The sequence below is a fragment of the Balaenoptera ricei genome, chromosome 5 (assembly GCF_028023285.1).
Source record: "Balaenoptera ricei isolate mBalRic1 chromosome 5, mBalRic1.hap2, whole genome shotgun sequence".
Lineage (NCBI taxonomy): Eukaryota > Metazoa > Chordata > Mammalia > Artiodactyla > Balaenopteridae > Balaenoptera > Balaenoptera ricei.
This window is the reverse complement of record NC_082643.1, coordinates 5,983,835-6,001,218: the sequence shown is the minus strand read 5'-3', so window position 1 is coordinate 6,001,218 and position 17,384 is coordinate 5,983,835. Positions and strand designations below refer to the sequence as shown.

General features: G+C 34.6%; 1 long non-coding RNA gene and 1 pseudogene across 1 annotated transcript in view; one reads left to right on the top strand and one right to left on the bottom strand.

The window, feature by feature from the left end:
* Nucleotides 1-14,410: 14,410 nt before the first annotated feature.
* The window catches only part of LOC132366321 (uncharacterized), a 148,991-nt gene continuing 146,017 nt past the window's right edge, over nucleotides 14,411-17,384 (top strand). The window contains exon 1 of the long non-coding RNA XR_009503420.1: nucleotides 14,411-14,467. This is a non-coding gene — a long non-coding RNA (uncharacterized LOC132366321). The remainder of the gene's footprint in view (nucleotides 14,468-17,384) is intronic.
* On the bottom strand, nucleotides 16,312-17,370 carry LOC132366300 (ATP-dependent RNA helicase DDX39A-like; annotated as a pseudogene).

The following is a 17,384-nucleotide window of genomic DNA, read 5'->3' as shown; positions in this document are numbered from 1 at the left end:
TTCAGTTTGCATTACCTGATTCTGAAATTGTTTTTTAGAAATTTTATTTATTCTGTGAGTTCTTCTGTTTTGCAGTTCTGTATTGCTGTGATGTTCTCCAAGTTAATTTCATTTTTAGGCACCATGTTGGGGAAAAATAGGGGCAATACAATCTTACATGTCAAATCTAACACAAGCAGACGAAGTGTGACTCTTCCAACATTCCCCCAAATGCATCATGACAACGTTTGCCTCCACCTTTAATTGGATCATATGTGCATTTCCAGCAAATCACTGAGGCAGGGGAACACGGTATATTGTTCCGTGCTAATCAGGTGCCTACCCTAGAGGGGTTAGACTATGTTTGTCAGAGGAATTGTTAGCAGGAGAAGGTAGAATAAATGGGGGGAGGAAATACAACAGATAACTACCACATTATCTAATATAAAAATACTTTTTAACCCTCCATTTAATATTTTTCTATTGTGAATGAATAGCATTTTATTCATAAGGAATACAAATTATATTATTTGCAATTTATTGTGTCTGTTTCCAGCATTCTCACAAATCTCTACCCACTTTACATATTCATACTTTGGCAAGGTAGATTAAGAATCCTGAGAAGGAACAATGGCTTGGTTTTTGTTTGTTTGTTTGGTAAACTTGATAAACATTAGTTAATTTTAATTAAATATTAAAATTATTCCATATTTTCCATTTTAGAGATAAAGAGAGTGATATATATATATAATTTTAATGAACACATAAATTCATCATTATATAAAGACACAACAGAGTAAAGAGTAAAAATAAAGTTAGAGATTAACATAGAGACATTTGTTATAAGGAAAAGAGATGGGATTTTGAGTCAGATATTCAAATTGAATCACAACTCTGTCAAATATTTGGGAAAATGTATTAAAGAGTTTGTTTACAATGTGAGGATAGTAAGGATTAAGTATAATAATGCAGGTGAACTGGCGCTAATTTCAGTCTGACTCATAAAATGAGTTATTGTTATTTGTATTGTTATTATTAAAATCTTCAATTCAGGCTTGGCATGAATATGCATTGACAATTGTTTTTATAATTTTTTATCATCACCAAATGTTTAATACTGTTTCATCCATAATTTCTCATTTCTAATTCACTGTAATTTTATGATTGTAATATGAACATCATTGCAGTTTTATCAGCGTCATAAGCAGTTAGGCCAAGCCAGATTTTGTGATCATTATGCTGTTGTTGTTAGTAAATAAAAGGTCTATTTTCAAACATAACATCCAGATGGTTAGCTAATAATCATAACTAAGTGCTTTTTCTCATTACTTCTGACTCACTCTTTAAAGTTACATTTAAGTTAATGTTGATACCATCATAAAAGTTATTTGAAATGCCAAACCACAGTTTCATATAAGATAACGCAATCACTTTATTGACTATTATTTCTTGACAGTTAATCTCAAAACTTATTTTTAATTTTATTGCATACTTACCTTCAATTTACATTTTTAATGCTCTTTTTACACCTAAGTGGAGATTTTTTGAAAGTGTGAAACACTTTGATTTAATTAATACTATTGGGTATGTTTTCTTGCTCTAATATAATAGGAATAGCATATTATTTTGAATGAGATATGCCTAATTTCAAATTTCTGAAAACAATTTATTAATCCCTTTTAATGTTTCACTTTTATAATTTTTTAAAATAGGAAATATATTTATGTTGGAACACTGTTTATGTCATACATGCTTTGTATCTGGCATTAGAAAACAGTAACTCCTGTTAACATAAAATAAATTGATCCTTTAGTTCCTGAGTCATGTACTAGTACCTATATGTGGCATCATATCTAGTTAGTAGTATAAACTGATCATGCCACTCTGAATCTTTATGTCATGCTTAGGCATGAAATTCAGGTTTTGATGCATTAGGTGGTGCATAGGAAAGTAACTAGTAACTAGTACTACTTACTAGAGACAGAGATTCAAGGTCTTGACACAGATATAACACATTAACGAGCCAAGTGACTAAATGGCTAAGTCTTCCTCTGGACTGAGTTGTCTTTTTAGTTATAATAATACTGGTTGTCATGCGTATCTTACATTGACAAAAATATCAGTTGAGTTTATTACTATGAAATACTTGGAAAATGTAAAAATACAAATGCAACAATTTTACTGCTTGGGAAGTACAATAAAATTGTCAGCTCTCCCTAATTTTGGACCACATTGAAAAGAGGTGATTTCCTGAAAATAAGACTAGCAAGTTACTACACAAATTGGATAGACTCAGTCATCGACAAACTAATATCTTTAAGAGATTTCTCTTAAATTAGAGTTATAAACTTCCAAGTATATGGAGAATGCATTCTTCAAAAACAATTATTTTATTGAAAAAATTTAAGGCAAATCTGGTTAACAATATGTACAACAAACATGAACTTTAGAAGAGAAAATCCCCAATTAAAATTTGTATGACTATATTTCTAGCCTATCAAGAGGAGGCACACTCACTCTTACAGGCATGAGAATTCTACTTGTTATTTATTTTCGGGGGGGCAGGGAGTACATTATTTTCCTATGGCTGCTATAACAAATTACCACAAGCTTTGTGTTAACACTCATTTATTATCTTATATACATACTTATTATCTTAAACACATATTTACTATCTCACAATTCTGGAGGTCACTATTCTGAAATCAGTTTCACTGTGCTGAAATCAAGGTGTCAGCTGGGCCATGCTGTCTCTGAAATGTCTAAGGAGAGACTGGGTTTCCTTGTCTTTTCCAGTTTATAGAGCTGTCTTCCTTACCTCTTGTCTTTTCCTTCATCTTCAAGTAAGCAGTGTAGCTCTCCAAATCTCTGTCTGCTGTTGTTGTTGCATTGTCTTCTGCTGTGTCAAGTTGCCTGAAGCCCTTCTTTTTTTTTTTTTTTTAAAGTTAATGGGTTATTTATTTATTTATTTATGGCTGTGTTGGGTCTTCGTTTCTGTGCGAGGGCTTTCTCTAGTTGCGGCAAGTGGGGGCCACTCTTCATCGCGGTGCGCGGGCCTCTCACTGTCGCGGCCTCTCTTGTTGCGGAGCACAGGCTCCAGACGCGCAGGCTCAGTAGTTGTGGCTCACGGGCCCAATTGCTCCGCGGCATGTGGGATCTTCCCAGACCAGGGCTCGAACCTGTGTACCCTGCATTGGCAGGCAGACTCTCAACCACTGCGCCACAGGGAAGCCCGCCTTTCTCTTTTAAAGGTACTTCTGATTACATCCAGGGCCTACTCATGTAATAAGGGATGATTTACACATTTCAAGATCTTAATTTTATCACATCTGCAAAGTCCTTTGGCCATGTTTTTATAGTTTTATAACATTCACAGAATCCAGGGTTTAGGACCTAGATATCTTTGGGGGCCTCTCACAGAGGGCAGGGATGTTTCTTTTACTTTTTTCTTTCTTTTTTTTTTTTTTTTTTTTTGCAATAGTCGAATTAAGCATTATTCATGATATATTAAATATATTTGCTCTAATAACGGGCACGTGTAAAAATCAAAGCCCGTTCTTTGCTTCTGTTATCATATTCTGTTGAAAATTTGGAGAATGGAGAAAGTGCCGTCTGAAAAAAAAAATGTTGCACTCCAGTCACTTGGAAGTTACAGCTTTCCTCTCCATTACAAAGCAGTAAATAAGCATCTAGTTTATTAAAATCTGTATAACATATTAATAGTTTTAATTCAGTCTTTGGGGAAAATTAAAAAAGATCTACATTTGCTTTCTGAGATCAAAACCCTGACTCTTTTTTTTGCCACATCAAGTTTTTTTGTTACTGAAGGTCCTGTCTGAGCTCCAACAAATATTTCCTTTGACGTCTGTACTGGTTAAATAATGAGGCAACATGATATTTGCCCGGTTACAAATAATTTCCCACTACATATGTACACTGATATTGGCTAGGCAATAGCAAGACTTTAGATAAAACACACTATAATATGGCTATGTTAACCAAATTTATTTCAAAATGCTGTTACTTAAATGTGCTGATTTGGAGTGTGGTAAAGGCAGCATGTTGAAGGCAAGTTAGTGTGTAATTACAGGAAAAAAATAATGAGGATTTTCAGCTTCTGATACTCAATATCTATAGTATAATAATAAAAAATTACACAATTTCAAGATGGAGATTAAAAGGCCTCTCATATAAGAAGAACAAGAGTAAGTATGAGAAGCTAAGAATTTGACAAATTATTACACAGCTCAGAAGAGGCAGAACTTGGACTTAACCCCAAGTTTTCCTGACACTATAAGGTTAGAATTGCTGCTGATAATAATGCTAAGGCAAACATTAATCTATTTTCTCTTTCATATACAGTCCATTATATATAAATTTGGAGAGAAATAACGTCAATCAGCATTATATTGTATTTTTCCTGCTTTCCTTCAGATTGGGTATTTCTTATGATTATATATCTTTTCTCCATTATTGGCTTTAGCGAATTATTTTATTTTTAGAAGTTGCTTTGAGATTTAAATATTGCAAATTTAACTTATTACAGTCTACTTTCAGAGAATGTTATACCATCTCTCATGTAGTTAAAGAAAACTTACATTAGACTTTCATTTTCTCCTTCAAGTTCTTTGTACTATTATCCTTACACATTTTATTTCTTTATATGTCATAAACCTCATAATATATTCTTTCTGTTTTGTTTAGTCAATTTATTAGCAATTAAACATTTTAAATGAGATTTTAAATATATACTCCAATTTTTATGATTTCTGGTGCTCTTCATTCTTTTCTGTAGAAGCACATTTTCATCTGGTATCATATTTCTTCTGCCAGAATAACTTCTTCAACATTTCTTGTAGTACAAGTGCATTGGTAATAGACTCTCCCAGCTTTTTTTCTGAAAAAGTATTTTGCCTGAAGTTTTTGAAAGACAATTTTTCTGTGTTCAGAATTCCAAGATGACTTTTTCTCCCTTGACATTGATATTCTCTTCTGCTTACATAGTTTCTGACAAGAAATTTGCTGTGGTCCTCTCTTTGCTCCTCTGTAGGTAAGTTTCTTTATTCTCTGCTGTCTTCAAGATTTTCTCTTAAATTTTGTTTTCCAGCAGCTTGATCATCTTGTGCCTACTTAGGTGAATATTTATTTGTGGTTCTCTAGGTTTAAATAAATTTGTGGGCTTTCATTTATTTTGGAAATTATTGGCTACTTTCTACTGAAATAATTCTTTTGATCTATTCATTTTCCCCTTCCTAAACTCCAGTGAAACATATGTTAGACTGTTTGATATATTCCTACAACACTTGAATGCTCTGTTCTATTTGTTTGCATTGTGTGTTTTATTTCATTTTGGGTACTATGCATATTTACATCTTCGAGTTCAGTGATTATTTCCTCTGCTGTGTTCATCTTGTTGATTAACTCATTAAGGGATTTTTCATTTCTGATACTGTGTTTTTATTTGGCTTCTTTTTATGGATTCCATCTGTATGCTAAAATTCACCATTTGCTCATGCTTGCTGTTTACATTTTTCACTAAAACATTTAACATATTAAATATAGTTATTTTAAAGCCAACATTCTTATAGTTTCAGCATTTTGTATGTCTCTGCATCTGAGACTATTTTAACTTTTAATCATGAATCTAGTTTTGTTATCTTGATTTTTTTACAAATTCTGCACTTTTTAATTGAATTTTGAACATTGTGTACAAAAAAAAAAGACTAAAGACTTATGAATATTATATTTCTGCTTGGAAATAGTCATACCATATCTTCTGTCAGACTGTTAGTGTAGGGAATAAGTCAATCTAGTCAGCAGCTGAACGGTTTAGGGTTTTGCTTTTAGTACAGTTACCTTCAGTGTACAACAGGCTTCACATTCCGGGGCTGCCTTTACCTTGGGGTTAGTTTGAAGTCTATTATGGGGATTTTTCAGTGTTCTTTCACTGTCATCTTTTGGCAGGCTTTGCACACTTGTAACATAAAGAGGAGATGGTATCTTCTCTTTTATCCTTCTCCAGTGGTAGGCTGCTCTTGTTGGTTACTCAGTAAATGGACCAGAAGCAGGGCAGGAGGTGTTTCTTTTTTTTTTTTTTTAATTGAAGTATAGTTGGTTTACAATAGTTCATTAGTTTCAGGTGTACAACATAGAGATTTGATATTTTTACAGATTAGAGTCCATATAAAGTTGTTATAAAATAACGCCTATATTCCCTGTGCTGTACATAAGGGGGCGTTTCTTCATTCTTCTGTTTAGTCAAAGGCTTAGGCAGGCCCTGTGCATCTGAACCTCAAGGGTATGTCGTTCTCAGCATTTCTGCACCTCCCGAGTGATAGACAACACTTCTTCACACTTCTTCATACTCAGGGCAGAGAGCAGAGTGAAAGCTAGCTTTGTGTCACCTCTCTTCCACATGGCAGTCAAACCTTGTCTTGTATCAGTGGGAGTTCTTGAACAGAAGGGTTTTTCCTGCATCCCTTCAGGCTGACGAACTTTCCCTAAGGAAGTGGGTAGTGATATATTTCATACTGAATGTGAAGCTTTTGGTCTTATTCCATTGTGAAAGTATTAGGAATTCCTTTCCCTGAATGACAATAAGGAGAGAGGTGAGGGTTTGAAGTTTTGAAAGACTTACTGTGGAGAATGAGTAATTGACTAGAAAAACATGGATAGATAGCAAGAATAATCAAAATTTTGGAAGAAACAATACCTATTCTTTTTTTTTTTTTTTTTTCAGAGTCAAACCACAGCCTCTCTGGAGGTAAGAGAGAATAGGATACTGGCACTTCATACTTAGTTACGGAGTTCCAGGTGGGAGTAGTGGAAGGATAATTGGACAAAAGAGTTTGGAATATAGTTGAGATTATTTGAAGTGATATGGCAGCGATAGTAAGGTTGACAGGAAATGAAACAGGAATAGACTTTTGCACATGAACAGTCTAGAGTGGTGAATGGGCAAGATGTTTCAGTTATTTAAAAAACAAACAAACAAAAAAAGTTGTGAGCAAGAATAGTTGAAAGAACAAGATAAAAGCATAAAAAAGATTCAGGGAAAGTAATGTCCTCATGAGACAATCAGGTTTCAATTTAGACCCAGAGGTATGGGGAATGTACAGTTCATAGCTATACAGGTCAGGTAGTTTAGTTAGTCATAGAATGTGTTGGGGAGGAGGACATTTCCCCCTTCCCCACTGAAATTCTTTTGCATGGTCTAATAATTAAACTGAAACAGGACAGATTAACAGGAGACAAAAACAACAATTTAATTCATATGCAAGAAGGCCTCATAAAAGTGAGATCCCTGAAGTAACCTCAGCAGGTTGTTTTACACCAGGTTTAGATTAACACAACAATTATTTGTGAAGATGTAATGAAACAAAGCAGCTTGTGCTTGGGGTAGCAGACTAATGAAAAAGGATGTGTTTGCTTATACAGGTTTCTTAGGCTTGAGGTCCCTAACTCTGATGATAAGCTTGCTTTCTAACCTCCTGGTATAAGGGAGCATACCTTCACATGAAAGATTTATTTTCTATTTTCAGGGGGAAAGAGGAGAGTCAGAACATTTTTTTAATATCGATTTATTTCACCAGCTGTTTCTCAAGTAACTTTAATACAAAATAATCAATATGCCTTTGTGGCATATCTTGGGGTAGACTGCTCTGAGCCCAACAAATGGATACCAAACAGTATATATTCGAGACTTTAGCCCACGTTAGATAAGAGATACCATCATCAAGTTCACTTCGGTAGGTGGCAGTGCATTCTCGTCATGTAGATGTGGATTTGGGGGTGGGATGGGTTAGGCTTACCCTGTAGATGAATTGCCACCTTTTTCTGTAGAAAGTTGTGCCTGTTCACAGGCATGCTGTGTGGTGGAAGGGCTTCCAGTCCTGAGAAGAGAAAATAGGTATTTTGTCATTATGGATGGAAATCCTTCTGGATTCAGAAGAACTCCAAGTATATTTGGGTAAGAAGGTATGCTGACATATACAGAGTCACATGCAGGATAGTTGGCAATGTCATAAGATTATCTGGAGGCCAAGTTAGTATCTGCCTTTTCAAGTTACTATCAATGATATGTTGAACAAATTAATCAACTTCTATGAGCTTCCAGTTTTCTTCTTTTAAAAGGGAACACCTTATAAGACATTATGAGGATTAAATAATAAATAGCATAAACACAACAGTAATTTATTATGTTCTGTTTGTGGTCAGGTAAAGTTCTAATGTATGCTTTATGTGGACGATTTGTATTATTTTCTATTAGATAGGAATTCGTCAAAAATGTGATGATACTATTATTTCATTATTTTTATTATACTAGGATTTTTGACTTGATAATGGATGTCATGCATAGTCTTTGACGCTAAGGAATTAATAATTTGTCCAAGAATTATAATCTCCATTTGTAGAAGACATTTGTATCATTCCTTTCAGTTTATTTTGTAAACAATTTTTAACCAACAATGTTTTCTTCTCTTTCTCTTTTTCCTTCTCTTCCTTCTCTTGCTCCTACTTCCCATTTCTTATAGAGGTGGGAGGATGGATTTTTTTAAGGGAAGACGATAGGGAAAAAGCTCTGTGTTGGTTTTAGACACCAAACTTTGGTATAAAATACTCATTAGTTCAAGTTTCTTGCCATTTTTTTTGTCATGGCAACATTCTAAAAAGTGCTGAGCAAAGAGTTCTATGGGTAAGGCAAGTCATTTTCAAAGCGTAGATTTTATTAATTGTAAATTATTCAAGCCTTGTCAAGTTTTAATTTTCTTGCCAAATTCTATTATTAAAAATAATGACATGTCATATTGAGATCAAATTTAAGTGCCTTAGAAATATTACTAATGTTAAAATTAAATTCATGACATTTTAAGTTTCTGATGATCTTTCTAGTTGTATTTTGCCCTCTAAAAATGGTATCTTACCAAAAATGAATAACTGCTGTTTCTATTCAATAAGTAACTCTAGAGTGTAAAGAAAAATACAGCTTGACTTTGTAAGTTATACAAACCTGCAAGATAGTCTTTACACTATTAAAATGAAAACTAGTTTTCCAGTTTTTATTTCTGATTTAATATGATGAAGAATTATCTACCCCCCTTTCCTCACAGATGTCATTATAAAGTATCAAGGGAAATAAAACAGGAACATAATTTTAACTTGAAAGAAAATTGGAGAAATCTCTAACCTCAGATTACTAAGAAGGGGGAGGTGCTTCAAAATCCTCTATAAATGCAAAAGTGTTGCATACAATTTACAATGGAAAAAAATTATGGTTGTAGTTTTTGACAAAACTAGGTAATTTTCAAAAGACATACATTTTCAGAGTTGAGGGCAGAAAGGAGATAAATCTAAGAATACCAGTTATCACTAAGAAATAAGAGATAAAAATAATGAGTTATCTTTGCTTCCACTAAAACATTCGGTCCACGTGGTTTTTCAGAGAAAATTTCATATAAAGTTTAAGAAACATATAAGGCTAATGCTGTTCAACTTGTACCAAAGCATAGAACATGTACAAAATCTTTTGAAGTCTTTTTATGTAGACTTTATAACATTTATACCTAAATCAAACCAAGATAGCATACATATAGATAGAAAAAATACATTAATCGCACTTAATAATACTAGTAAAATCCTTAGAGAACATATAAGTAAGCCTAAAGAGCCATGCTTTAAAAAGAATTACATGTGATACCATGAAGACGGTTTCCAGCAACTCAATGTTTCAATATTAAGAAATCATTTATTAGAGTTCCTTACATGACTAGAACAAGAGAAAAATTATATAATCTGTTCAGTTTTTAGAAAACTATGAGATAAAATTTAAAATTTATTCCTGAATAAAAAAAAAAAAACTTTTAATGAAATAAGAGTATATGACATTTTCCTCAATTGAAACCTCAACTTAAAAACTACTAACATTCTCATTGAAATAATAAACAAGACCAAATTCTCCACTATTACTACTGTTATTCAATATTGTAAGGGAAATACTTGTCAATACATTTGGGTAAGAAAAATGTTATTGTACTGAATGTAGTAAATTAAAATAATACTTAACTGTAAAGAAAGGCTAGGGGACTTCCCTTGTGGTCCAGGGGCTAAGACTCCTCGCTCCCAATGCAGGGGGCCAGGGTTTGATCCCTGGTCAGGGAACTAAATCCCACATGTTGCAACTAAGATTTCGCATGCCTCAACTAAAAGATTCCACGTACCACAACCAAGACCTGGCACAGACAAATAAATAAATAAATATTAAAAAAATAAAGAATGGTTAGAAAACTCTTGGACCAAAGAGTTAAAAAATTATCTAATGAATCTGTAAATCTGACATTAATTCCAATATCAAAATTTAATGAGACAAATTAACTACAAGTTTGCATGCAAAAATAAGCCTGTTCGATAGCCAGAAAAACTAAACTCAAATAATGGAGCCAGGACTAAAGCTAACACAAGTTACTACGTTTCTGTGAATATAGAAAAAGTAGAGTATTTTTTAGAAATCATAATAATGAAAGCTTTTCTGTGAATAAGACGTTAAAAAACAAAAACAACAAAAAACCCAAACAGAGAAGACTTAAATTAGGTACATGAGGTAAAAGATCCTTATGTATGGCCCATATTACAGAGAAAAAAAAAAAGTGACAAAATGGTGTAAAATTACTTCAACACATATTATGGATGAGTCTGATTTCCTTAAAACATAAAAAGCACCTAAGTCAATCATAAAATGACAACAGGAAATGAAGTGGTAAGAGTCAGGATTTGGGCAAACTATACAGAAAAAAATTTATTTTCTTGATTATTCACTAACATTTGGTATTGTCAAATTTTCTGATTTTTTATCAATCTGATAGGTTAACAAAATATGCTGGTTACTAATGCTCATAACAGAATTTCCCTTCTAGTAATTGGTTATTCATAATTTTGCTCCTTTTTTTCTATTGGTGTTGTATTTTTGTTTGTTTACAAAAATCTCTTGAATTTTCTGAATATTAATTCTTTATAATTTTTAGCATTACACATATTATTTTTTATTTGTATTTTCTTAATGTTATGAAGTCCTTTCTTTATTGTAGATTACCTCTGAACAAAATTCTTAGTTTTGATGTAATAATATTTATCTTTAAGTCATTTAAATTTATTCTCATTAATGCTTAATATAGGCTTACTTACCATTTAACTTTGTGCTATATCAACTCTACTTCATAATTTGTTTTCTTTTTCTGAATAGTTCAAATGTATATTTCTGCTTCACAATGTGTACTTACTAGTTTTATTCTCCTAGAGCTCATCCCTGAAATCTACTCTAGTGTTTATGCAAACACATATTTATTTTTCTTATGAATTTTATAAGACTATAAGTAACCTTGTGTGAGAAAACTAACTCACAATGCACCATTCTGTGATCTCCCCAACCCTACTTCCAGCCCTCTACCATGTTGTAATTTTCTAGACATTTTATTCTAGATTATTAATAAAGAAATACCTTTCTTCTTCTCTCTTCTGGCCCCTTGGTGTTTTTTGCTTGTTTGGTGTGTGTGTGTGTGTGTGTGTGTGTGTGTGTGTGTGTATTTGCTTATTAAGACAATTAAACTGTTTCAAACGTACTTATCCAGCATAACTTCTACTACCATATAGTATCCCCCTTGATGTATTTCTTTCTTGCAGGAGTTCAAATTGGGTCTGTATGTGGTAAGCTTTCTGAAGCCTTGTTATTCTCTTTCACTTAATTAGAAAGAAAATTTGAATTTAGCGGTTTCATTTTTTATATCCATTCTCTCTTTTTTTTTTTTTTGAAGAATTTATTTATTTATTTTATTTTTTTATTTATGGCTGTGTTGGGTCTTTGTTTCTGTGCGAGGGCTTTCTCTAGTTGCGGCAAGCAGGGGCCACTCTTCATCGCGGTGGGCGGGCCTCTCACTGTCGCGGCCTCTCTTGTTGCGGAGCACAGGCTCCAGACGCGCAGGCTCAGTAGTTGTGGCTCACGGGCCTAGTTGCTCCGCGGCATGTGGGATCTTCCCAGACCAGGGCTCGAACCCGTGTCCCCTGCATTGGCAGGCAGATTCTCAACCACTGTGCCACCAGGGAAGCCCTCCATTCTCTTCTTGACCAAGTATAATTTATAATGTCAAATTGATTCTTTACTAGCTAATTTACTTTCTCCCCTAGCACCTTTAGGATGTTCTATTTTTCTTTTATGATTTAAAATTTCATGAATACTAGTTTAGGGTGGGGAATTCTGCTTGGCATTTTATAATACCAGGATCATTCTCTTATTCTGAGAAATTTCTCAGTGATTATTTCTAAAACAAAATTACCTTACCACTCTTTGTTTCTTGTTTTCTTAATTTTTTATTGAAATATAGTTGATTTACAATGTGTTAGTTTCAAGTGTACAGCAAAGTGATTCAGTTATATGTATATTCATTCAGGTTTTTTTCCATTATAGTTTATTACAGTGTTTTGAATATAATTTCCTGTGCTATACAGTAGGTCCTTGCTGTTGGACTATTTTATGTATCATAGTCTGTATATGTTAATCTCAAACTCTTAATTTATCTCTCCTCCCACCCCTGCTATCCCCTTTGGTAACCATAAGTTTGTTTTCTATGTCTGTGAGTCTACTTCTGTTTTGTAAATAAGTTCATTTATCTTTTTTTTTTAGGTTCCACATATAAGCAATATCATATTATATTTGTCTTTCTCTGTTTGACTTACTTCACTTAGTATGATAATCTCTAGGTCCATCCATGTTGCTGCAAATGGTACTACTTCATTATTTTTGTATGGCTGAGTAATATTTAATTGTGCATATGTACCACATCTTCTTTATCCATTCATCTCTCAATGGACATTTGGGTTACTCTTTATTTCTTTAAAATCTATGGTATACGTACTGGCAATTATACTTCCAACTTCCATATCTCTTTTACTTTTAAAATTTCTTCTTCTCTTCCTAGAACCTTCTGAGAAATTTATTTTGCCTAATCTTGCAGGTCAACAATCCATCCTTCTCTGGTTTTCATTCTAGAACTCAGCGCATCTGTTGAGTTCTTTATCTTAATTATTGCTTTTTATTAATAGTAGTTTCTCTTTGGCTTTTATGACTTCATGTGCATTTTTACTGCTCCAATATCTTCCCTTACCTCTTTGTGAGTAATGAATATGCTTATTTTAAATTATCGTTTATCACATATGTTACTTCTGCCTCATCTGATCTACCTTCTCTTTCTCTTCCAGCTGTGGCATACAAAAGATGTATCTTACTTTCCTGTGAGTTCTTATTTTTTTGGAACTATACTCATGACAGTTGATGACGTGTACAGTGGAGGAGCAGCTAAAGTCAGATGTTAGCTTGTGACTTATGTGATGATTTTGAGGTAGGGATGACAAGTGTGAAATAAAATTCACATTTTATGGCAAGAAAAAGAATTTAAACATAAAACATATTTCTCTGCCCTTTGGTCTCCTCTCTCCCCTCTACTGTGCATTGTACATCTGCATTATGCATTGACCAAACCTCCCATCAGCAGAAATACATGCTCAACCATAAAGAGCAACATTCTCCTAGCATCAACAAGACAACTGCTTAAAAAATAACATTTTTTCTTGATCTTGTAAGGGGCCATGATGACACTTAGATCTGGAATATGTAAACAGTCAACAATATGTCATTTAATGTATAGCCCTCAGTGTCAAAAATGTTATATAACTGTACCTTGACTTAATGGGCAGAACAGTTCTTGGAGCTTTCTGAGATGCTATCCTTGGGTTATAATCCTCAATTTGCTTGAATAAAATTTTCCATTTCTTTCTTAGATCAATCGATTAATTTTTTGTCAACAACCTCAGAGTTATACTAAACTAATAAAGCTTATTTAGCATATTAAATTACATGGGAAGCATTGTCAAATAAGCAATATTAAACCTTTGTAGGTTATTTTGTGTGCAGGAATGTTATTAATATGTGTTCTAAAAATTATATGACATTCCTAAAATCTGATATGTCTTGGTAAAAGGTTAACAGTCTTAATTCTAGTTATCTTAAAATGTTATATGTCACAGAAATGACATTTTTTAAATTAATTGTATTGTACTCAGATCTGTATGCCATTATGTCTTTTGAAATTTGTAGACAGTTATCATTTTACTTTGATGCTTTTGCAAAAATTCTTTATTGTCAAGAAAATTCGTAGCAAGGACTTTTTGACAATTATAGGTTTCTGATAACTTTCAGATCATAACACTGAACTCGGTAAAAAATTAGAGAATTCTAATGGAAAACCTGATAACTTCACGAAACTGCTAAGAAAAAAAAACAAGTTCAACAAGAATTAATTACATGGCACTGAATGACCTAATGAATATGATTATAATTGTTATAACTTTTCCTGAAATTTTACTAGCTTTTTAATCTTTGTTTTCCAGATATAAGGAAAACAAGATAACTGTGATCGACAACAATTTCATAAAGTATATCTTGGTAAGCAGAATTGAAACATTCTCCCTACTTGATCCCTTCAGAATTTGAAAGCTCTTAGTGAATAGTCTTATGTTGCTGACAATATTGTTAGTTACATATGTTCACTAAAAATCTGCTCTCATTGTGACAGGACACATTTGGAAACATTATATTACCAAGGTTTTGACTATAATGTCATATTTGAGAATGTGAACAGAATCAGATATAGCCAGACAGCTTTAAGGAACTTAGTTTGACTCTATGTAGCCATAAAGCCTTTTGGAAAACAGGCAGGTACTTTGCCTACCTGATTCCCAGCACCCATATGAGGTGAGTAAGGAAGATCACTTTCTGGCAGGTGCAGGAACCTCAGGATATTTTTGGGACCTCAAGAAGAGAGAAATTCACCCAAGTCTATAGGTATTACAGGCAAGTCTGATGGCAAACCCTTGGCTTCTTGGCCTCCTGGCCTTGAGAGGTATTTAAAATTTCAGCCTAGAGATTCCTTATGAAAAGTTCCAGCAAAGCAAATTTAAAAGAGCCTTTATGGTCAATTGCTATTCTTGCCGGACTATGCAAGTAATCAGACCAAGTTTATTGAAACTAGACATTTTCTGTAAACAAATTAGCCTATTTTGGCTATCTTTGATTTAAAAAAAAGGGGGTAAATTTAGAAAAAAATTATGTTTCGATAGCGGATATTAAATTCTATTCCTTAATCATCTTAGAGGTTTTGTTTTTCCACCTGATTACTGGATTGGATCACAAATTCTCCTAGTTTCCTCAGAATTTGTCTACAACTCTCCAAACTAACATTTCGAATTTTTCTTTTACTTGTTATTTGGAGTCACTGAGAGCTAAAGTTGTGCTTTTCCTGGAGCCCAGCAAACTGAAGCTGAACAACTTGATACAAATTTAAGAGAGATCATCACAATAGCTCATGTCTAGATACAATCTTCATGCCTGTTGCTGTGTGGGTCACTCAGTAGTTTACCTGAACACCTGATGACATCATCAGAGACATTCAACTACAAACCAGGAAAATATGTCAGATTGTCGCTGTCTGCCCTCACTTGATCTGAAGATGCTTTAGTCTTGACATCTAGAAATCTTCTCATCTGGCTGCCTCCTGGGCTTAGACACTGGTTTATACATTGCTCCAATCATTAACCTTTGTTTTTCTTTAGTCTCCATAGAGATGCCTCTTATTATCAACAGATGAATGGATAAAGAAGATGTGACACATATATACATTGGAATATTACTCAGCCATAAAAAGAAACAAAATTGAGTTATTTGTAGTGAGGTGGATGGAGCTAGAGTCTGTCATACAGAGTGAAGTAAGTCAGAAAGAGAAAAATAAATACCGTATGCTAAAGTATATATATGGAATCCAAAAAAAAAAAAAAAATGTACTGATGAACCTAGTTTCAGGGCAGGAATAAAGAGGTAGACATAGAGAATGGATTTGAGGACATGGGGTGGGAGGGCGAAGCTGGGGCAAAGTGAGAGTAGCATCGACGTACATACCCTACCGAATGTAAAGTAGTTGGCTGGTGGGAAGCAGCAACATACCACAGGGAGATCTGCTCAGTGCTTTGCGATGAGCTAGTGGGGTGGGATAAGGAGGAGGGGAGGGAGGCTCAAGAGGGAGGGGATATGGGGACGTGTGTATGCATATAGTTGATTCGCTTTGTTGTGCAGCAGAAACTGGCACGGTATTGTGAAGCAATTATATTCCAATAAAGGTCTATTAAAAAAATAATATAAATAAATAAATAATAAATACCTGGCTTCTAGCACCACACAGGCCTTACTTTGAGAGCATATCTCCATCACCACCTTCTGAACTGAATTTTTCCATAATAAAAATTTATTCTTACACAAATCTACAGCTTTTAAACAGTAAAAAGAAAGACCCACTGTCACCTAGGAAGAGGACTTGAAGCAACACATGGGAAGCAGGGCGGCTCCGGGACATCAGGGCACGTGGTTACCGGCTCTGCTCAATGTATGTGGAGATGTTTATTTCTTCAGGAAGCTCTGCCACATTCATTTCAAACCTGTCCTGGACATCACTGAGCATGTTGGCATCATGCTCATCAGACACGAAAGTAATGGCCAGGTCTTTGGTTCCAAAGTGACTCGCATGGGCCATGTGGTGGAGGTAGGTGTCCGAGTCCTCGGGCATGTCATAATTGAAGACAGTGTTGACACGCTCAATGTCCATTCCTCAGCCAAACAGATTGGTGGCCACCAGGATCCACCACTGGAAGTCCTTGAACTGCTTGATAACGTGACAGTTGCTCCTCCTGGGCCGTGGCCCTGTGGATGGCAATGGCTGGGAAGTTCTGCTCCACGAGGAGCTGGGCTAAGGCCATGCAGCATTGCACCGACTTCACAAATATCACCACCTGGTTAAACTCCAGCACGTCCACGAGATCAAAGAGCTTGCGGTTCTTCTGCAAGAAGTCTGACGCAGTACTGCTGCAGCCCAAGCAGTGTGAGCTTGGTCTCGTCGTCCACAAACACCTCCATGGGGTCTTGCCTGAACTTCCTGCAAACGGGCAGGAACAACTACTGTCAAGACTAAGAGACTGGTTCATTGGGATGGAACAATCTGCCGACTCACCTTCTGAACTCTGAGACTTGGAGACGTTTCAAACGTGGGACTTTAGGACAGCACAATTTGCCACCCCTAGTTGTGTCTCTTTGGCAAGAGGATTAATCTAGGCTGGTTATTTTAAAAAAACATGACTCCGGAGGTCTTTCTTGTTATCTCCCCCTTAACTGCCTGCCTTTAGATTTATGGTACTGTTCCTGGAATAAAACAGTCACCGGAGATGTCTGCAAAACATGGGCTAGGAGTGGTGGGGGAACAGGGCCTAGAGATCAAAGTCCACTTTGTGTCTCATTGTCTCCATGTGGCCCAGCAAAC